The 22,717-nt window shown below is 38.9% G+C and overlaps 1 long non-coding RNA gene and 1 pseudogene across 1 annotated transcript; both read left to right on the top strand.

Moving 5' to 3' along the window:
* Positions 1-519: 519 nt before the first annotated feature.
* On the top strand, positions 520-4,505 carry LOC119739170. Its single transcript, XR_005272540.1, has 3 exons — positions 520-568; positions 3,024-3,193; positions 4,464-4,505. It is a non-coding gene; the product is annotated as an uncharacterized LOC119739170 (long non-coding RNA).
* A 241-nt stretch (positions 4,506-4,746) lies between these two features.
* LOC119739036 lies at positions 4,747-21,892 on the top strand (annotated as a pseudogene).
* Positions 21,893-22,717: the final 825 nt, after the last annotated feature.

The following is a 22,717-nucleotide window of genomic DNA, read 5'->3' as shown; positions in this document are numbered from 1 at the left end:
ACCCCCCGAAAATTGAAAAGAAAATGAAAGATGATGAAATAAGTTTGAATTTGATGTGTGTCTCGAACACCTTGGAGAGTTGTGAGTATTTTTCCCGAATTTTTGAAGTGGGAGCATTTACCATTGGGGTCTATGGAAGTTTATTTACTGGTCTGCTACCACAATGGTTTGGTGCAGTCAATGAAACGTGTTTGGCGCCCTCAATATTGAGGGCGCCAAACACAGTTTCATTGCCAAACACGCAGCTGTCTTGCTTGGTGTGTAGTTTGTTTTGAGTCTTTGGTTGAGACCCTCCCACTCCAGTTTCATGCTCTTATTTCATTATCATATTTCTAATATTCATAGGACTGCAGACATGGTGTACAACCTCTGTCTCTCCGTTCCTTTGGAATATTGGGGAGTCTTTGGAACTCGCGTTTACTTCTGAAGTTCTGGCATGTGTAGCTAGCAAACCTTCACGTGGGCTTGATCATCTTCTGTTGTTGTTGGATGAGCCATACTCATAGCCAATGTCATCGCCCGATCGCATCATTTCGCATGTCATGACGGCGGTGCAGATAATCCCAAGGTAGAAAAATTCCCTTGATGTCAGTGTTTGCCTAAATGTTGCATCCTGACGACACTTCTGCGATTGTGGGTGTGTGTGTGTGTGTGTGTCTGAGTTTGTCTTTATTACATTCACTTGTGAACAAAAGATGTCCACATAATGCAGGTTGTGTTGACGTTATGTGGACTAAGCCGTGTCCACATAACGTTTTGCCCATTCTGGAAAACAGGTTTAGAGCCTAGAGGCATTTTGGGTTAGGTTTATCCTTAGCAGAATGAAGAGAAACACTATGGCCTATAGGGAATCATAGAAAAAAATTGGGTTGAGAGAGTTTTCACAGTTTAAGTAAAGTTATTTTTTGTACCGAGTTTTCTTAACTACACGAAAACAAAGGAATGTCCACACAGCGTATGTAAAACTAACATGGGTATAGTCGTGTTCCCTAACATGGCGCACTTCGAAGCTTACCCGACTTTCCTCGTGTACTGTTGCCAAACCTCTTTGTTGACAAACCTCAAATTCATGCAGTGAAATACTAGTACTTTTACCTAATTAATGCTTGCTATTTAACCTCTGTGAACAAATTCGGTTTTCATAAAATTTAATCCGAAATTCAAAAACGGTGGCATCCAGAAATTGGGCACAAATAGGCGGAGTGTTCCCTAACGTGGCGCACTTGAATAAATCTTGGCAAATTCCAAATTAACACTTAAGAATTTCTGTAAACTTGATAGGCCTAAATTCTGATAAATAATTGTTATCTCTACAAGTTTACATGTACATACCCAGCCAGATGTTTGTCAGAAAATTATTTTCTCATTTTTCAGGGCATTTTCAAAGGGTTCACTTTGCACTTGAAAATAAAATCGGAAAATTACGCCAAAATAATTTTTCCTTCTGACTTTGTTACAGGTAAATAAACTCGCGATTTATGATCAGGAGTGCTTAGAACTTGATGATATTTCACAGAAACAGTTAAAACTTTTGCTCTAGGTACATGTAGGCGCTACATGCGAAAAATCAAAGTGCACCACGTTAGGGTACATCAACAATATGTGTGTGTGTGTGTATAAAGTCTATGGACACGAATGAGAGTCAAGAAAAAAATGCTGAGTTACTTTCCTAACACAATTGGGAATGTTATTTCTCAGTGCATGCAGTCCCAGATTTAAGTACCGGTATCAGTATCATCATTTTGGCAATCGTGTATAGTGTAGGGCCCCTGTTTTGTTTTGATCAAATTCAAATCAAATATTTTTTAATATTTCTAAAAAATGATGTCAACCTAAAGCAGACTTCTCTCAATGTAATGACACCTTTTTGAATGTTGGTAATTTTCGAACACTAGTAATGCCTTTGTTGTGCCCATTCTTGAAAATCACGCATTCTTAAGAATGTGCATGCACATTCTTAAGAATGAGCGCCCATTCTTCAGAATGAGCGCCCATTCTTAAGAACGAGCACGCGTTCTTAAGAATGAGCGCTCATTCTTAAGATTGGGTGGGAATATCACGTGCACAATTTATGAATTTTGCCCAATCTTAACAAACATTGCACGACATAATTATGTTAAATGAAATGTATAGCGGTTAAAAGGGAAACAATTTATATAAAGAGGAAAGAAAATGTTCTATGCTTCTGTACTCATATAACTATGATAATTTGAATCAAATTAAACCTGTTATTATTGCTTTTTTTCTGCCCACTATGGGAAGTTTTGTAGTAACGGAGGACTGGGAACTAGTCTGGGAAGTGCTTTGTTTAGGCTAGACAAGTTACAAGTCCCTGTATAAGTATCATATGCATGCCACGAAAAAAAAACGATTTCCAGAAGCTGCCAAAATTGCTCTTTTGACTAGATAGAATCCAGCTCTGCGACGTAATGGTGGGGTGTGAACAATAAATTGGTGGCAATTTAAATGAGAAATAACATTAGCACTATGGGATGTCGCAGTATTCATTCTCATTCTTCACATTCTTACGTTCCCCCCCCCCCCCCCCCCCCCCCCCCCCCCCCCCCCCCCGCTTTTATTATCCCAAAAATCAGAATTCTTTCCACTAGTATTATCATGGAGTAGTCCTACCTCCATGGTATTATTATGTCTCTTATTTTTTCCCGGTCCCCCCCCCCCCCCATATCAATACGCCTATAGATACTTATCATATCCACTCTACTTTTCAGCGCCTTGCGTTGCAACAGTATAATTATTGAGAATCAGTGAACCAGGATGCAGCTAGACTTGCCAAGCGCAGCCGGTGCTCGGCATCGACAAGACCATTATCTTGTCGCGCATTCTTAAGAATGTGCGCTCAATCTGGAAGAGTTTTTTTTTGCGAAGATTGGGCAAGGATCCAGTTGCACATTCTTAAGAATGCGTGATTTTCAAGAATGGGCACAACACCTTCAAGAGAGAACTGTACAAAGACAGAAAATGTCTCATTTTCCTATGATTACTGTTATTTTTTGCTCAAACAGCTGATAAAAATCAACCAGTCTCTAGAAGTTAGTTCTCTCGGTTGGGGAGTTATTTGGGTGGTAACGAAGCAGTGGACCAGGCAATCAATCGAGCACACCATTGAGACATGGATCGACCTCCACTGATTGACGGAGCTGTGCTGACTTAGATTGACACCATTGATGATAAAGTAAGTAGCAAGTTTGAGTCCTGTAGGCTATGGGTTTGACCTTGGTTCGATTCCTCTTTTGTTCCAAGGTGTAGCCTTAGTTATCCTTGAATGAATTGAAACATTTTTGGTTCAGATCCTACTGCTTGTTTGGTTTGATTCCTTTTTATTTCAAGTTGTAATCTCAGTTATCCTAGTATGAATTGAGGAGTCCTTGGTTCATGCCTAGTCCGAAAATTGGGGACTCTACATGTATGGGGCATTCATCCAACGTGAGACAGAATTGCGCACAGGCCGTGAGGCCAAAAAAAAATAGTGGGTCTCTGGTCAGACCAAAGTTCTGGACTTGATGTAGTGATTTAAAAAAATATTCTTTGTCTGTACCATCCAAGCTTGGGAAAAAATAGCACAGTGGTACTGCTTTGTTTGTTTGAGTTTTCATATGGTGTTACATCATTTGACTTGGTGCCCTATCATTTGTCTTGGTGCCCTTGTGCTCCTTAGTGCTAAATATTTGAGGCGGTGCAGCACTAAAGGGCACTGTTGTAGACAGTTTTTAAAGAAAAAAAGAAGTTGACTCAACAGATCAAAATTGACGCACAACGATTTTTTATGGCTGAATGGACAATAATGCAAGTGGGGGATTTTTGTTTCTTTTTATTTTCAGATTTAGTGATATTAATAACCTTTGATACATGTAGTCACTACTTATGTTTTAAGGAAATTGTATAAAAAATATGGAGTACATGTAAGGTCTGGCACGTTTAAAGTAAAACCAATGGGCTTGTTTCATTGTTTTTTGCCATGTACCGTAATGCTGTGGCCGGGTGAGGTGGGGTAGAGGGCGCTATTCAGGACTTTCTTCTGTCACCTTGCAAGATGTAATGATGCCAAGTCACTATAAATTTATATTTCCCGGATTCGTTTGTATCAAAGATATATAACCAGGCATCCTATCCTATCTACAAGGATGGGACTAATAAGGGAGCAAAGACACTTCTTCTTCAGTGAAACAATAATTTATTCTTAAAAACTCCAAGAGTTCTCTGAACCAATTTGACATCTTTATTTATAGGACTCAGCTATCATTGCTTGTTCATCTCTCATCCGCTACGAATACCGCAAAATCTTTGGTTGTATACACGTTATCCGACGCAAACTGGTTAACCTATTTTTTTTTAACCTTGTTCCACTCGAGTTTGCAGGATAGCTAATAATGAATACAAGTAAATGTCTCAATCAGTATCAAACATTTTTTCTCAAATTGACAATATTCAATTTTCTTGACCAGGTGATGGCAGATCTACCAGCTCACTTCACATCAGAGAGCTCTCTTGAGAAGCACTATAGAAGCACTATAAGGCCCAGGAGAAGGACTGCTTCTCACGGCTAGAACAGACTCGGACCAGAGCTCTCTTGAGAAGCACTGTACGGCCCAGGAGAAGGACTGCATCAAGTACATCACCACCTTGCTGGTGCTTCACAGGGATGGTACAGACTCAGACCAGAGCTCCCTTGAGAAGCACTATACGGCCAGGAGAAGGACTGCATCAAGTACATCGATCACTACCTTGCTGGTGCTTCACAGGGATGGAACAGACTCGAAGTACTGCAAAGTAAGACTTTTTCATATTTGAAGAGAAAATGCTCTAACTGTACTTTAAAACGGTTGAGGGGGTAACAGCAAAAGATCTTTCTTGCCCGATTTTTATGCTCAACACAATAAAACTAAAACAGAAAAAAGTTGAAAATCTGTCAAAAGTAGGATTCATCACACTGAATGTTTTTGGGGACTTTTTGATCGGGTACGACCCAATCACCTTTTTGAAATGGTAATAATTATTCTTTGGGTTTTTTTTTCTGGACAATAATTCTTTACTGGTTTTCTCCTTAACCTACGTGAACTCGCTCGACCTTTATACATGTACTTCCGGGTCTACTGGAAGGTCAAAATTGGGTGAATTTAAATTACAGACAAAGGCCTCAAAATCAAAACGAACCACATCTTTTCCAAACAGTTCAAGTGATGACGATAAAACCTAGATGGAATTTGAACCCTGGTCCGAAGATGTAAAAGAAATTGTGATGTCATCATGACATCACCTGGTATCAAATTACTAGCGGTTAACATGAAAATTTGAGAGCTTACTTTTAATTAGGCTATAACTTTATAACGGAACAGAGTTGTATTCTCATTTTAGGTTGTTTCAGACATTGCTACTGGCAATATTTTGATCCAGCATGTCCAGGGCGCATACCATTTGACCTTTACTTCCAGTGTAACCGGAAGTGCAATGATAATAAATTGAACTTGAAGACGGAAGCATTTTGCTACAGTTATATAAATTATGCAAATATTTAGTGAGGAATGTCCAACACAAACATTGGCATGATGACATAATTACACAATTGGCGCGTACTAGTACATTCACGCAATGCGTCTCTCCAACTAGGGCTCTCAAAAGTTGTCAAAAAGGGACAATCTACTGTTTGTGCACGTAATCTTTATAATCAGCCTAGATATACATGCACCTAGGGCATGTAGGCCTGGTACTTTTCAATCATATTCTCAAAGGTGGCTTAAGTTCAAAATGTAAAATGCACTCAAATTTGATCAAATTGTCTACTCAGAATATTTATTTATTTATTTATTTCAACTGGATCCAACAGCAGCCAAATCGCCAATTACAGTAGCACCAAAAAAAATTGCAAACCAATAGTGTCACCAGAGTTACCCTTTACATCTTGCGCTTAACTTTCCAGGTTGTTAACTTGTTGAATGCCTTGTACACGCTGTTCAGTGCCATCATTTCCAACTATGATGTCTAAAAAGTAAATATTTCATATGACCCAGCAGATTGTTGTAACCAGTTCGAGCTGGACTATTTTGACATTGACCAGACCAAGACTGGTTTCAGGCTGTCATCTACGGGTAGCTTGCTGCAAGCAGGCCACTGACAGACATTTCGGGCCTCGCTTGTTGCGTGTTTATCCATCATCCATTCCGATTACCGCAAAACCTTGCGTGATACACATTGTCTGATGTGAACTGGTTAAGCAAAATCTGCCATATCACAGGAAGTTATTTGAAAGGGTACTTGCAATAGATTATACTTAATACACTTATCCAAGTTCATTTATTATGGTAAATATGCAAAAATGAAATGATCAACAATACATTGACAGAAAGCACTTCACCTGTTACCCCTTAACTTGATTCTACCATCTTAGATCTGTTTTACTATCAGAGTACTTTGCAAGCTATGCTTATAATTTGTAGTCTTGCATATTGACTGCTTCGAGTGGCATTATAAAACAGGTCTAGGAGGCTAGTTTGATTATGCCACTCAAAGTAGTCAGTATTAAAATGGAAGGTGCCATAGTCCTTTTAGCCATGTACATGTAGACGGAAATAGCAAATACTATGTGATGCACACTCTCGGCCACTGAAAAACACAGAATCTGTGGGTGCGGTGATATAATTACAAAAAGTCACTTGCATTATCATTGTCAACATTACTCGGCTGTTCGCAGGCGTAGTCATGACAATCACTCAGAGGTTAAGTCGATGCTACCATGATGCATGGTTACTAGTTCAGTGAAAAAGCATGCAAATATGTACGTTCTATTATAATATCTGAAAGCAAAATTAACCAGTGTTGAATAATAATATCTTGCCAAGGTTGAAACCATCAGCGAAGTCTACATGTTGGTCTCTGGCCTACCGATCCGTATTGGCAGCCGTCATGCTGGTATGGTCGCCTCTGCTGCATGACATCTCCTGGACGGCGTTGGAGTTTCATCATGCCACACAAACAAGATGAGAAACTCAAACTCCGAATCGCTATTCACTCGGGTTAGATCATTGTCTTTGCTTGTGGTCGAGATACTTAAGATAAATAGATCACAAATACATCAGAAGTCCAGTCACAAGTACCTCACAAGTCTAGTCACAACTAAATCACAAGTCCAGTCACAAGTACATCACAAGTCCAGTCACAAGTAAATCACAAGTCCAGTCACAAGTAAATCACAAGTCCAGTCACAAGTACATCACATGTCCAGTCACAAGTAAATCACAAGTCCAGTCACAAGTAAATCACAAGTCCAGTCACAAGTACATCACAAGTCCAGTCACACAAGTACATCACAAGTCCAGTCACAAGTACATCACATGTCCAGTCACAAGTACATCACAAGTCCAGTCACAAGTACATCACAAGTCCAGTCACAAGTACATCACAAGTCCAGTCACACAAATACATCACATGTCCAGTCACAAGTACATCACAAGTCCAGTCACAAGTACATCACAAGTAAAGTCAAGATTCTGGTACATAAGAAATAATGTCATTTTAAAAGACACCAGTGTCGCATTATAAATTAAGTATGCTTTCTTTTTTTCCACAGAGTTGTGTGAGTGCAATGCACAAACTCTTCACTGCTGAGGCAGACACTGACCGGAAAGTACAAATCGCTGATCAACTCGACAGATTACTAGCACTAACCACTCAGTGGATAGGACATCACAGCGGATATCTGATCAAACAACCAGACACATATGCAGAAGTAAGTTACCTCTGTTGCGCTGTTCACCAACTTCTTTTGTTATTGGCTGTGTTCGCTTGGGTCACTCTCTGGAGCATTGCATTTGTGATCTGCGGGTAATTCTACAGGTTGTGGATTCAAGTCCAGTCTGGGGTTACTGGCGTGTGCGCCCTTGGGCAAGACACTTTGTCACTCATTGGTTCTCCCCGCCCAGGAGTAAATGGGTACCTGTGAGGGCAGAGATGGTTGTTTTGATTGACTTTAGCTGCTTTGTGCTGAAATGGGAGCATCGAGCTGTATACTCCCTAGGGAGCTGAGATTGTCTTAGGAATGTTATTGGCCCAATGAGCAGGGTACTAATGATGTAGCGCCTTGAGCACCAATAATGGTAGTTACATGCGCTTTATAAGTACACATTTTTGATATTATTATTATTATTATTATAATCTCGAGAGTTTAATGTTATCATAAGCATGCACAGAATGGCTGCTGCAATAATAGAAGGTAATTCTTTATAAAGAACAAAGTTTTAGTGTGGAAATATGTGAATACAGTTCGCATTAAACAAACAAAATATGAAAATAGACTTTAAACTTTGAGTTTGGCAATGTTTACCCTATCATCTTTTGAAATCATGTGATTTAGCGGGGTGCAGAAGCATATTTCCCAATTGGCTTCTTCTAAACTTTTAGATTTATTTCTTATTTCCTCGCCGCCCAATTTCAGGTCCTTTTGACGTTGCTAGAGGGCAGCATACTACCCGGCCAGTGTGGTGACACTTTGTTAGATCTAACAGCAGCTCTACTCAATGCAAGCCAGTGTGACCTACGCAATGATGTCATTACCCATCTTGTCAGATCAGTGAGTATTAAATTGCTCCAATACTGCACTCACCTGTAGCCACAAATTAATGGCAAGGAATCAGAAAAAGGCAGTAAGTCCATGGATCAGGGCTAACATTATCTTAAGATTTGATTTCTCCTTTCAATTTTTGTCTTTGTAGGTGTTCAGCAGCCACTACTCACAGCTACAGGTTTTGGGATTCAGCCAGCAACTTTTCTCCATGCGCTCATTTGAAAAGGTTTGTATCAGTTTCTTTTTGTTTGTTCAGTTTGCCTGCATCATAGATTTGTCGCCATTTTGTGTCGGAAATCAGTAGGTTTTTCTCGAAATATGACCTTAGTTTCATCCAGTTTCATTTAAGCTTTTCCTCATCAACTTGACGATTTCAACTGATGATAATGCATGCTTACTGTTTCTTACTGTTTCTTACCATATTACTTAGGACACATTGCACCCTTTGCTGCATTTTTGCCATACTGGGATTGGCAGCAAGTCTACCTCATCAAACCATGACATCCTACTCACACTGTGTAGTCTGGTGCTCCATAAGCAGTCCTCAACAACAGATGGATCAGTTCTGGAGAGTCATGAACCATACCTCATGGACTTCAGTTTTGATGTTTATAACAGGTAAGAACTGAGTTGTTCAATGTTATACATTAGATTGAGTTGTTGTCAGACATGACAACTGTTGAAAGGATAGATTCTTGAAATTCAACAACAATTAAGAATATATATCTTGTTTCATTTGTAACTTTTTTGCTAAATAGCCAATCCAAGAGCAAGAAGAAACAAGAAACGAGCGGACAACTTCCCAGAATATCTCCTGTCCCTCCTTGAATTCAGTCCCGAGTTACTGAGACAAGACAACGTAGTATATCAGTGTTGTGGGCTGCCCTCGTGTGTTTTGCCTAGCACCAGGTAAGACAAGGTTTTATTCTGAAGATTGTTGTAATTCACCTGAGATTTCTAAAACGAGAATTACATGTAGGAGCAACTTTTTGCAAGAATCATTGTTTGGCTGTCTTCATGCAAACCCATGTTGCTAGTAGTGCGCAGGTATAATTATGTAATAATTAACCACTTACAGAGTGTGTTTTTTCCTTCCTCTTTTGACAGACCTCTTGACAAGGCGAGAGTTGTTCCCAAACTCAAGAGTCTCATAACGACATTGGGGGATGTTGCTGAAAATCAGAAAGATGAGACAGTCAAAGGTATGTGACTTCAGCATTTTTAATGCCTTAGGAATTCATAAATTTACAACTTGATTAATAGATCAAATGTTATGAAACTCTTTGACAATGGCCTCTGGTTTATGTCTCTTTGAAGCCCAAGTTTCTTTTTTCCCCGAGTATCCTAAAACCAGAAAACTGATGTTCTCATTTTGTTTGTGTTTATTTGTTCAGACATGCTTCTGTATCTGCTGTCGGTGGCCATGTGCTCATTGCTACAGTGTGGCCAGGGCCAACCCATGCAGTCCTTAGTACAGGAAGACTTTGTTTGGAATATTCTGAGGTACTTATTGTCTTTGTTTTGTTAAGAGAGAAATGCTAGGTCGCAGGATGACCCACCATTTATAAAATGTGGTACCCCGTGCTTACATCAGACACTTTATAGCAAGAGATTGGTTTTTTGTTTGCTGGTTTTGGTATGGATGTCGCAAATGATTAAACAAAAATCTTGTTTACTTTTAATACTTATCATTGTTAGTCTGTAAACTGTGAAGGTTAGCAAATTACCACAACTGAGGTGTGTTGTGGTGCCAAGTAGTTTGAAAGAAAGTAAACTAGAAAGAGTGAAAATTATTTTTGATTGTTTTTACATTTTTTTTCTCACAGAACCAACCCCACATGTGTACATGCCCTTCTGATAGGAGATCTGTACATTACCCAGCTAGTCAGAGACCAGGATGGCAGCTTTCTCGCTGCAGATAAACTGAAGCTCATTCTTCCAGCTCAACAGCCAATCTGTCCTCTCCACACAAGATCAGGTTCGATCAAATATTTGAACAGATTCCACAAAACTGAATTTTAATATACTTTTTCTCGTATTCATATGTCCTCTGACTGACTGTGACTGTCTGAGATTTCTCTTGAGTAAGAACTTTTCATTTTTTCATTCATCTTTTCTTTTCGGTAGGTTCAGACGTTGACCCTACGGATATTATCCCAGTTCCCAGTCAAACTCCCTACCATACCAGACCTGGTAAGTAGAAATATTCGGGGGGGGGGGGGACTGCTATTTGCAAAACAACAAATGAAACTGAATTTGTTGGTATGTCTTAACCAAAATTCAAAGGGAAATGGACTTCAAAAAAGCACCTGGTGAGCAAAGACATTTACAAATTAAAAGACCACCAACATGGAACTAGAAAGCTCAGTCGGTGTTCCAGTTCTCAGGTTCAATTCACACTCCAGTTAATTCCATCTTTAACCTTCTACCTAAATAACATTGATTTTTGCATTTTGAAATCCCTCCTCGTCAATCTTAGCATACTCGTCAAGTTTGCGTCTTCAAGCTGTGTTTGGAGGCAGAGCTGGTCCCAGCAACTGTTGAAGATTACAGAGAGAAACAGAAGCTACTGCAGAGATTGAGTTATGATGCCGTGCAGCCAAATGTACCACTGGGAGAGTATAAAGAGGTGCGTTATAATAGGAACAGTGTTGAAGTAAACACCGACAGGTGGCCACATTGGACAGGTGGCAATGGTAAACAGGTGATCCCCCAATTGACGGGTGTTCATGACACAGCTGTGCTTTGTTGGCCACAATTGGCAGATGTGGAGAGTATACAGTAGACAACAGCGAACTGCTGACCTCAATAAACAGGTGCTCCTCATAAACGACAGATTTTGGATAGTTTAATCATCTTATCAATTTATGGTGGGATTCACAACATTGATGGCAAAATGCGTTGAATTCTGTCATTTTTAATCAGGTGTTTATCTCTTTTTTTGTCAGGTTGCCTTGAAGTATCTCATTGGATCGCTCTACATAAACTTCCAATTGCTATGTCAACCCATCATGGAAATGATAAAGTGAGTAATTTATTTTCTTAAACAACCCCCTCATATTTTTTAGGTCTGAAAGTAGAATAGTGGCTAATTTTGTTGTGCTCAACATTTGATTAATTCAGAACCCACGCGTATGGCATGGACAAGAAATGCTTCTGGTCTGTCTACACGGATCACCTACAGAAGATGGCGACGCTGCTTGAGTCCTCTTACATGGAAACTACAATAAAAAACCTCAATCTGATTGATTCCATGGAAGTTCAAAGTCCAAACTCTGACGATCTCTCAGCATTATTCAGTAGGGTTCAAGCAGAGAGTGTTGCAGATGCAGATCGACAAGACCATTGGAATGTCCGTCAGTTGATGTGGAAAGCAATGGCTCAGTTTGCTGATCGTGCTAAGGGCAGGTCAAGGGATCTCGTACCACTTGTCTTCAGATTTATTGAGTAAGATGCCTTTTTAAGATAAATATTTTGCTTGTTGAAAAATCTTGGTTTTTGTTCACCAGACTTTGCAATGTTACTCTGATTGTCTTTCAGGTAATATGAATTGAGAATCCTAATACACAGTTGAAAAGTAATGAAGTAGGTTTTTTGAAAATCTTCATGTTTACTCCTTGAAAACTGAAAACAGAGTAAGAAGTTGTGTGCAGCATAAAATCTCTTCTTTTTCTGACCCCTTACCAATTTGTGCAAATGCTTTGTTCCATATCTTGTGAAACCTTTAACACTGAGTTACTATATGTAGTACATTTTTTTTCTCTTTCTTTCTTTAAGTTGCCATCCCAATTTCTGTTAAGTGAATAAAACAATGTTGTTGATGATCATCTTCAACTTAGAAATGAGTATCACCCATCCAATGTCAACAATGCTCCAACTCAAGACATCAGAACAAAGACTGGACTTGACATGAGCTTAGATCAGACGGAGGATGATGATGAAAATGAGGAGGATTTAGGGGGGAGTCTCAGGAAGGAGAGGAGGGGGAGGATGTTGATGAAACTCCAAGACGAAGTCTAAAGAGAGGGAGAAAGAAGATAGGAAAAGGCTCTGTGTACAGGTAAAAATCCTGAAGAGAATTTTGTCCTTAAGAGATAAAGCCACTTAGGATGAGTGTTTTTTCCTTTTTCTCTGAGTGACAACACTTTGAGATGTAACATTAATGTTTACACGTTACGTCAAACCTTCCTTGAAAGCCTTTACTTTTTAAAACAAATAGCATTTATTTCATTATTTTTCAGAGTATTGGTAACCTATCTACAGCTCTTCAGTAAGTTCAAAGATCCCAAGTCAATGTATAAGGAGCCACAGCTATGACAGCTCTACTTTGATGTAAGTTAAATCACTATAAAATTCATCACCATAACAGCAATATGTATTTTATATTTTGAATTATCATAATTGTTTTGAAACTTCTACTGTTTACACATGGATGTGCAAGTTACATTAAATTGAAATGAAAGGATAATTTGTAATCCTTTTTTTGGCCATTTTCTCCAGTTGCTGTCAAGTAATTTCCGGACATCCAGAAGGTAGTCTTAACCTGCCTGATGAACTACAACCATCCCTACCTGACTCCCTACCGCGACAGTCTAGAAGCACTCATGGAGGATAAGAAATTCCGTGAGACACTCGTCCAGTTCAGCATTGATGAATCAACGGGTAGTGGCAGACAATCACAGGGAGGGGCTGTTGCCAATTCTCCTGAGGTGAGATTCAGAAGTTGGAAATGTTTTGTTTAAATTGGAACACCCCCCCCCCCCAAAAAAAAGGTAGTCTTTTTCTAGGATGCTCTGGGCAATTAAGTATAAGGTGCTTACATCAATCATTCTTTGTTGAAACTCATAACTTTTATCTTTGCAGGATTCTTTATGGTAAAATGATGAGCAAGACAGGACCTGGCACCCAAGGAAAGAGTGGGGCGCTGTTCGTCGTGCTACCATTCTACGTTTCATTGCTGGTTCTTCCTCCAGTGAGATGAGTGTGTTTCTGGATCTAGTCTTGGAGCCATGCCAACTCATCCTGAAAGGTATCAATCAAGGGCCTGGTGTGTTTGATGGTTCCTGTGCTTGTTTTGTTTCAAAGCGACTTGCGTAGCTTTCATCTTATATGACTAGCAGATTTTTTTTTGTATTTATTAGTCTGGGGCATTTAATCACTTTCACTCATGGGCCAACTCAGTGATGGCAGCAGCATTGTGAAAACTGTTGGTCAAAAACACTGTTCTAAAGCATGTGTTGATATTTTTAAAATCTTATTTTAATTTATTGTTTCTTTTTTTTCTGTAGATGACTGTCGTTTGATGATGACTGATTTTCTTGGTTCCTTGAGCCCATCCGCTGTCATTCCTCTGAACAAACAACAAAGGTAAACAGAGGCTGGAAAACCTTCTTTTTTTTTTTTTAAATTGTACATATTCCAAGTTTGTTCTAATTCTCAAGTTTTGTAGTTGACATGAGGTAGTTGAAGAAAATAATGAACACATTTCTTTTGCAGAAATCAAAGTACCTGACGTTTGTATCCTAGTGAAAGATCTTATTATTAGGATTATTGAAATGTAAGGCCCTCTTTCTTTGACGATTGGCATGTTTCAGGTCAATCCAGTCAGTAATTAATTGGTAACAGCTGTTTCTGTGTCACAATCCTATTTCTGTTTGTCCTATCTTGTAGTATGCTGGACACCATCGGAGTAATCTTCAGTAAGTTGGGTCATCGGATCGAACCATTTGCTTCCAAGATTCTTCATCTAGTTATAACTCTGCTTGCCAGCTATGCACAGTTATTAGACCAGAGAAATCAGGTGTGTTAAAAAAAGACATTTGCAATTGAAAAAAAAAAAACTTTAAATCAAACTGAAGGTCTGTAGCAGAAAAGTCACATGTTGGCAAAAATTAAGCACAAAGATTCCTTGAAGTTTTGTTGGTTTTGTTACTGCTTGTTACGTTATTAATTTTCACCCCACAAAACAGGTTATCTCCCAAAGTCTCTTGTCATATAATATATTTTTGACTTGTATTCCTGAGAAGTGTGTTGTTTTCTGCCGAGTAAAGCTCATTTTCTTGCACTCTTGCAAGTTTGCGGATGTACTTTTTCAAACTTTATATTAAAAAAAAACGTTTATGTTCTCTAATGTCACAGATGCATGAAAATTCCTGTTCAGTTGAGATAAAGCAGATGTATTTATTGAAAATTTAATTTTGGTGAAAGAACACAAAAGTTAACTTTGTGTTCAACCCTTGCAGATCCAAACCTATGCCATTGGCCAACTGAAAAAACTGCGTCAGCTAGCCCTCCTGCGATTGGTTGAATTCTTTGGGATCTTTGAGCAACACCCCCTCTCAGCCTGAGATTGACTGTATCTTTGAGGCAGCGGTGTGGCCTCAGAGTGACAGATTAGCCAATGAGTGCCTTGCGAGTCCCACCCCGTTACTGAAGCTAATCCTGGTCTGGAGTAAAAATCCCAGGTAGGAAATTGATTTGTCAACAAGTAAATTCTGGTATTTTTTGTTTTTGTTTACTTGTGATATTGGTTTTGTGTAATACCTGTAAAATCTTTGGTTCAGATGATCTGAAATGAATTTAAAAAACGGTGTGATATTGATTTTTCTTTCAGATTCCATCCTCTTTTAGCCAAGCATCACCCCACCAGGCCAAGTTGCACCATCCTTCCAAGCGTCACTGCTCTCCTGTCTGCATCAACCGTCTCTGCCTCCGTGGTTGCCATGGTGAGGGAGATTGTAGAGCATCTTCTCATGCAAGAGGTTTCTGGGATTGAAGATGGACAAGAGGTCGACGAAGACCTCCAGGTCAATGACCTTATTGATGTCAAGATTGAAGACAGAGAGTTTACAGGTACGTGTGATAGATCTGACATATTTTTACATCATTCAATTTGTCAATGTGACTCCAATAGAATGCATTCAGAAGATGGTCACATTGTAATCATGCAACCTCTTGGACCGGCAATTTTTTTTTCCTAAACGACATTCGCATGGGGTATACGTTATGACATATTGGACTTTTCTTCTCTGAAAAACATGAGGAAAAATATAAAATTAGCAAAAAGAAATGAATTCGAACATAATGAAATTCAGACTTTATTTCCCTTTTAAAAAAAATCCTCCAAAGCCTCAGATTAGAAAAGAAAAAAAAATCAGGTAAAAATGGTTTTTTGAACCCATACCACAAGGATCCCTCGACAAGACTTGTCCAAAAAAAGAGAATAGATAGTTGAACTAAGCTCCTACTTTATTATATATCTTTCCAGAGCCACCCAGCTATGGAACTAAGCTACTCTTCCCGTATGTACCTGCTGTTCTGCAATATCTCAGCTCATCAGTCAGTCACAGCACTCAGACGAAAGAAGACAGAAGAAGTCTACCCATGAAAGACCTCAACATACTATCCAAGTCAGTTTTCATATCGTATTCTGAATATATGAATATATGCATTCATGATAGTATGAATATTTGACTAAATGAATATATGAATATGTTTGACTATTATTCAATGTTGACTATGGGGAATATTCGTTTAATTGTCTGGCAGAGATATCTACTAGCCAGGAGAAGGGTGTAACCATGTTGTCGGGCATTATCACACTTCAACCCTTTGACCCAATTTGACACTTCAATTATTTGTCTGGGGTCTAGACAACATTTTTTGTCATTTTTTTGTTTGTTGACAGGATAAGCTTGTACATCAGTGATCCTGAGCAGAGTGCCGTGTTGGTTAGTCTACTTCTACCTACCATTCTTGAGGAGAACCAATGAAAAACATGAGGTAAATTTGCAACTCAAACATGTTCATTTTTCCCGTGTTTTTACTGGAAATTTCATAGGCAATCCTTCTTGTTTAATTTAGGATCCAAATTTTGTAAGCAGAACTAAACGTATGTTTCTCTTGATAAAAACAAGCCTGAATTTGATTTTGGTTGGTCCCCTTTGTTTTGACAGACTACTGAGCTGGACATTCTACACACAATCAGAAATGTGATCAAGTTGTGTGAGAATCCTGCGGACTTCTTGGGTAAGTTCTGGGTTTCTATGTTTGTTAGATCAAGGCAGATGTTTACCTTCATATTGATGAAATGTGTGAAAAGGTCCAATATTTTGTATATTTATAAGCATATCAAATTTGTCAACTGTAATGCATATATATTATGTACATGCACTGCATTTCACATTTTTCCCCCTGTAGTTGCTTGAGAAAATCTGTGCGATACCTCACTTAAGTTAATATACAACTATGTTCTTACAGAGTTTTGAACCGCCCTTGTTTTACCAAACAAAGTTGACTGAATGCGCTTTTTGACATTACAAATCACAGAACCTTGTCAGCACTGTTCTATCGTCTGACGTTCCGGCAGTCTCGAGCTGTTCTCTGTGAGGTCTTCGCAGCGATGGCACAGAGCAACCCGAACCTTGGGGACCTCGCTCGTCTCATGAAACAGTTGAATTCTTGGGATCGGAAACACATTGATGAGCCAGATTATGCCTATAGGCTGGCTGGATTCAAATTAGCCAATGAGAGACTTGCTGCTATGGCAACGGTTGACATAGCATTTGTGACTCCAATTGTATACAACTGCTTCTACATGATAATGAAGGTAAGTGTGTTTTTTTTCTTATAAAATGACAAAAGAAATTTGTAATGTGTCTAACATTTTGGCCTACACCTTTATTCTTACTCTGTTGATACATAACATAATTACTCTCATCTCACACAAATTCTTGCAAATCATTTAAAGAAGACATTTAAAGAAGCACAGTTACATGTAGACTTTTAGGTTTAATTTTAAGTATTCAATCATTCATAGATTTGTGCTAAATAATCTATTGGTAAGTAAAATGTTCCATTGTCCAGTAAACGTATAGTTTATTTTTGAATTCTTTTATGTGAGGCATGCATTTCGAGATGCAATACATGAAATACAAAGAGTAATGGTAAATAGTTTAAATTGTCAGTCTTACTAAATTTTCCAGAGTATTATTGCTATGTCCGGTAATCATCTTGCAGTAGATATAAGATTTTAACAATTTTATCAATTCCTTTTTGTTTTTAGATTGAAGACATGTCCATGCGAGATAACTCGGCCCATTTCCTGAAGGCACTCCTACAGAAGTTATCATCACAGGAACCAAACACTGAACATTTCAATGGCATTGTCATCCACAAATATGCTCCAGCAATCAGGGATGCATTGTGATTAAAGTCAGAGGTAATGTATCTTGGAGTTTGTCTGACCTTAGATATTCCTTTTTATTTTTCAGCCCACAAAATATAATAATAGATATTAATCATTTTTCAAAAGTTGGTTGATCTCAAGCTGATGAATTATGACAAAGTGACTGCTATGTCAATCATGTGTTTCTTTTCATCTTACATGTGGTCGAATTTTGATTTGAATTTTGACGGACCTACACTTTGACTTATGATGGACTTGTAATTTGACCTTTGATTTGAATTGTGACTGACATGTGATTTGTTGTGATATATGTGCTTGTAATTTGACATGTGATTGACTTGTGATTTGACTTGTGATGGATTTGTGAATGACCCATGAGGACTTGACTCACAAATCAGTAATCAGCAAGCAATTTACTATTTGTTAGGTATTTTAATTGATTTTAACTGAAACCATTTTTTGTCCTGACAGAACGCCAGACATGAGATGATTTGTCTTCTCTCCGACATTGTCCAGCTGTTCCCAGATCATCCTCAGTTCCAATGTATGAGAATCCTGCAGGATACGGACATAGAAAAAGATTTCTTTGAGAACATCAGACACATACAGGTACTTTGGATGCTTTTTGTTTGTGTGTAATCTCTCATTTCAAATCTGCTTTTTAATCACAATCAAATCTGTGTAACAACTCATGGCAAGCTTTGTGCTCATTTCATCTTTACAAAACCCGATCACAATTTTAAATCTTAAGTAAACTGATTCTGAACATCACAAATTGGTTTTTTCTGTTCCATAAACTTTAGAAAATAATTGAAAAAAAAGAAATAATCACTTCAAATTTTGTCCAGACACACTTCTGATGCAGTGAATAGCAGTTTTTTGTTTTTATGCCCCGCGGCGAAGCCGAAGGGCATACTGTTTTCCGCCTTGTCCTTCCGTGGGTGGGTGGGTGGGTGTGTGGGTGTGTGTGTGGGTGGGTGGGTGTGTGTGTCCGAACAATCTTGTCAGCGCGATAACTTGAAAATACTTAACATATGAACTTCAAATTTGGTTTTGTGGATTGTCCTTGGTAATCCTAAGAAGCCTTTTGCATTTGGGGCCGAAAGGTCAAGGGTCAAGGTCACAGTGGCTGAAACAATAGAAATTTTGTCAGCACGATAACTTGAGAAATACTTAACATATGAACTTCAAATTTGGTTTGTGGATTGTCCTTGGTATATCCTAAGAAGCCTTTTGCATTTGGGGCTGAAAGGTCACGGGTCAGGTCACAGTGGCTGAACAATAGAAATTTTGTCAGCACGATAACTTGAGAAAAACTTTACAAATGAACTTCAAATTTGGTTTGTGGATTGTCCTTGGCAATCCTAAGAAGCCTTTTGCATTTGGGGCCAAAAGGTCAAGGGTCAAGGTCACAGTGGCTGAAACAATAGAAATTTTGTCAGCGCGATAACTTGAGATATACTTTAAGTATGAACTTCAAATTTGGTTTGTGGATTGTCCTTGGCAATCCTAAGAAGCCTTTTGCATTTGGGGCCAAAAGTCAAGGGTCAAGGTCACAGTGGCAAAAACAAAAGAAATTTTGTCAGCGTGATAACTTGATATACTTTACATATGAACTTCAAATTTGGTTTGTGGATTGTCCTTGGCAATCCTAAGGAGCCTATCGCATTGGGTCGAAAGGTCAGGGTCAAGGTCACAGTTGCTAAAACAATAGAAATCTTGTATTTATTCTGAGATCATAGGGATTAGGGATTAATTCATATAAAACCTACAGAAGACACTATGCTGTCAATGAACGTTCCTTTGACCAAGGTACATGTAAGTTGATGTTAGAGTGGTGTTATGTCATGGAAACAGTCACGGTTGCGGGGCATTTGTGTTTGTAAACACACCTGACTTGTTTTTTATTTTGATTGATTACAGCATCATCGACGGATGCGAGCGCTGCGTCGTCTAGCACACCATGCCAGACAGGGTGATCTTGCCTACAGCGCCCTCTATCAGTTCCTGTTACCCATGGCAACAGCCCTCATCTTTGACCAGACGATAGCTGCCAAGAACCCCAACTTGTCATTGAGGCCATTGGTGCTGTGGGAGCCGTTGCTGGGCAGTTACCATGGCGATGGTACTACCTGATACTACAGCAGTACTTGTGGCTTGTCATGCGAAGCATAGATCAACAGAAAACGGCTGTGAGGTAACAAAAGACACCTAATGATAATCATGTTTTTTCCCCTTGTCAATGCTGTGAACCAAATTTGGATTCAAATTTGTTGCATGTGCAATCCAATGTTGTAAGTCCATTACAAGTCCATTCACAAGTCTGGTCAAACGTCACAAGGGATTCACAGCAAGACAGGAATGCCTTTGTCACTGTTCACTTCAATAACTTCCAAGTCTGATGGACTCAACAACAGCACTGGTTCAATCCTTGAAGCCATACCGGCATTGTGGCCTTCGTATAGTTACTAAACTTACATATTTTACTTTAAATGTAATTGTTATCTTTTTCTGGTTTTGATTTGTTTTAGGTTAGTTGTTGCTGTCTTAGATGGATTTCATTTTTGATCTATCGCTCTCTGAAGAAGTAGAGTCCGTACAGGTTGGCAAAACATCTGTTAAACCTAGTCAAGATTCATCTGAAGGTAGGACATTATGCGTTAATAGTAAAAACTATTCTTCTATTTGTAAATTGCTCAGAAGACCCCCCAGTAGATTGGTATTTATTTCTGAGTACCATTTAATTGTTCCTAATTTCATGGAGAGATAAGCAGAAATGATTGCTGTGCAAACCTTTATTCTAAGCAAAAATGAGCTGGGAACCAGTGCCAAGCAGTAATCACCACACGGAATTGTGGCTGGTAACCTGTTTTTGTAGGCAACTGTATCCTGTGCTTAGCTGCTTAGCCATGAAGGTCTACAGTTACGAACATTATTTGTCTGTTCTCATACCAGACCTTGGAGGTGACAATGATAAATCAACTGATGCAAAAAGCAACAATGAAGGTGAACATAAAGAAGTCGTCAATGAAAAATATAGATGAGGACAACGACGATGAAGATGATGATGATGAAGAAAATGAAGACACAGCAGAGCTGGATTCACATGAAGATGCAGACAAACTCAAGAATAATGTTGCCTTGGCAACCAAGATCCACCGCATCATTGTTGCCAGCATCCTACCAAAGCTACACAAGACACTCACGAAGAAGGTAGATGGAAAATGTTTGACCAAAAAAATGGATGAAAAACAATCAGTTATTTGACAAGATACAATTTTATTTGACCGCCATATTGTTTTGGGCTGAAATATATCGAGGCTTTTTCTAAACACAATTTGAATTTACAATTTCAGGTTAAGAGCGAAGAACACCACAAAAAAGCTCGCTACAGCATCGCTGAGGATGAAGAAATCCTCCGTGTTCCCATCGCCTTAGCTATGGTCAAACTCCTACAAGCCTTACCCAAGAAAACTCTGCACCGTAGCCTGCCTGGAGTCCTAGTCAAGGTGTGTCAGATGCTGAAGAGTCGAGCTAAAGACGTCCGAGGTGTTAGCAGAGAAACTCTGGTGAAGATCCTTGCATCACTGGGGGTAAAATACTTCCCGTTTATCCTGAAGGAGCTGTGTCATGCCTTGACTAGGGATATCAGGTCAGTCTTGGAATTTTTTTCTGAAAAATCATGGCCATGAATTTCATGTTTTCATGTACTTTAGTCTGGCCAAGGAGGCTTTAAATGTATTTTTTGAATGAATAGTGACTGAGAAGTATTCCGCATGGTGTGTTCTACAGCCGAAATTAACCATTAGAGAAAGTACCACTGACCAAACCCAACTGTCCCAACATACGTAATGTTTGTTTTTAGAAATCACTAATCACAAATGCATTTAATTAGAAAGTCGAACAAAACAAATTGACTGGTTTTTTTTTATTTTTCATTGCCCCAAACAATAACTTACTTCTGAAGTTTGTCATATGGTGTTTTAATTCAGATTTTAAAAAATGGCAGAATTAGATTCGAGAAACCCAACTGCTCAAACATATGTAATATTAATATTTAGAACTATTTGATTGATGTGATAATCACTGTGTCATATTTATCCGTTCTCTGCTCTAGCTCCACGTTCTGAGTTTCACCCTACACGCTCTCACTACACAGCGCCTTACCAACACTCAAACCAGGAGATCTTGACACCAGCATTCACTCAATGATTGAGGTAAGGGGATAATACTTTCACCTTATACTAGAAACACAGCAGCTTCAGTAGCAGCAGCAACAACAGCAGCAGCAAAAAGAGAAATAGCGTCAACTCCAAATAGTGGCTGGAGCAGCAACAGCAACTGACAATATCATGTGTTTCATAACCAAAGAAGTTCTTGTTTACTGATTTTCTACCGTGTTGCACTTGTGTACTTTTGTAGGTGATCAACGGAGCTATTTGGCGAAGTAGCTGATGAGAAGGAAGAGAAGGCATTGTGGGTAACTTGTAGAGGCCTCGCAAGCATCAAGGGATATGACTCCTATGAGATGATAGCTAAGGTCATAGGTCAGAGTTCACTGACACAGCTTTTAATCCCACTCAAAGAGGTTGGTTTTTACTTTGATTTTCATTTTTCTCCATTAATCGTTTATTTCTGTAGTTTATGTATGGATTAAGATTTTACAATGGCTAAGCTGGATTCAAGAAAACTGTTTAAAAGAACTATTTCACCTTAGTTCAAATGATAGTGGTTTTGATTTTCATTCTTTTGTCATATGATTGGCGTTCTTTAATTATGTGTTTGTACTGTTGCTTTTTTAAGAATATTTTGTTTGGGATGTAACTCTTGTGCCAACCTGTATCTATTGACTGAATTCCCTCAAATCAGGGGTGTGTCCCACTCACTCAAGCAATGCAAATGTTGCCAACAGTTACCCAATGGCAATGCACAAAAGATGGCGACCATTGGCAACG

The sequence above is a fragment of the Patiria miniata genome, unplaced genomic scaffold, assembly GCF_015706575.1.
Source record: "Patiria miniata isolate m_02_andy unplaced genomic scaffold, ASM1570657v1 HiC_scaffold_30, whole genome shotgun sequence".
NCBI lineage: Eukaryota > Metazoa > Echinodermata > Asteroidea > Valvatida > Asterinidae > Patiria > Patiria miniata.
This window is presented reverse-complemented; position numbering and strand designations above follow the sequence as displayed.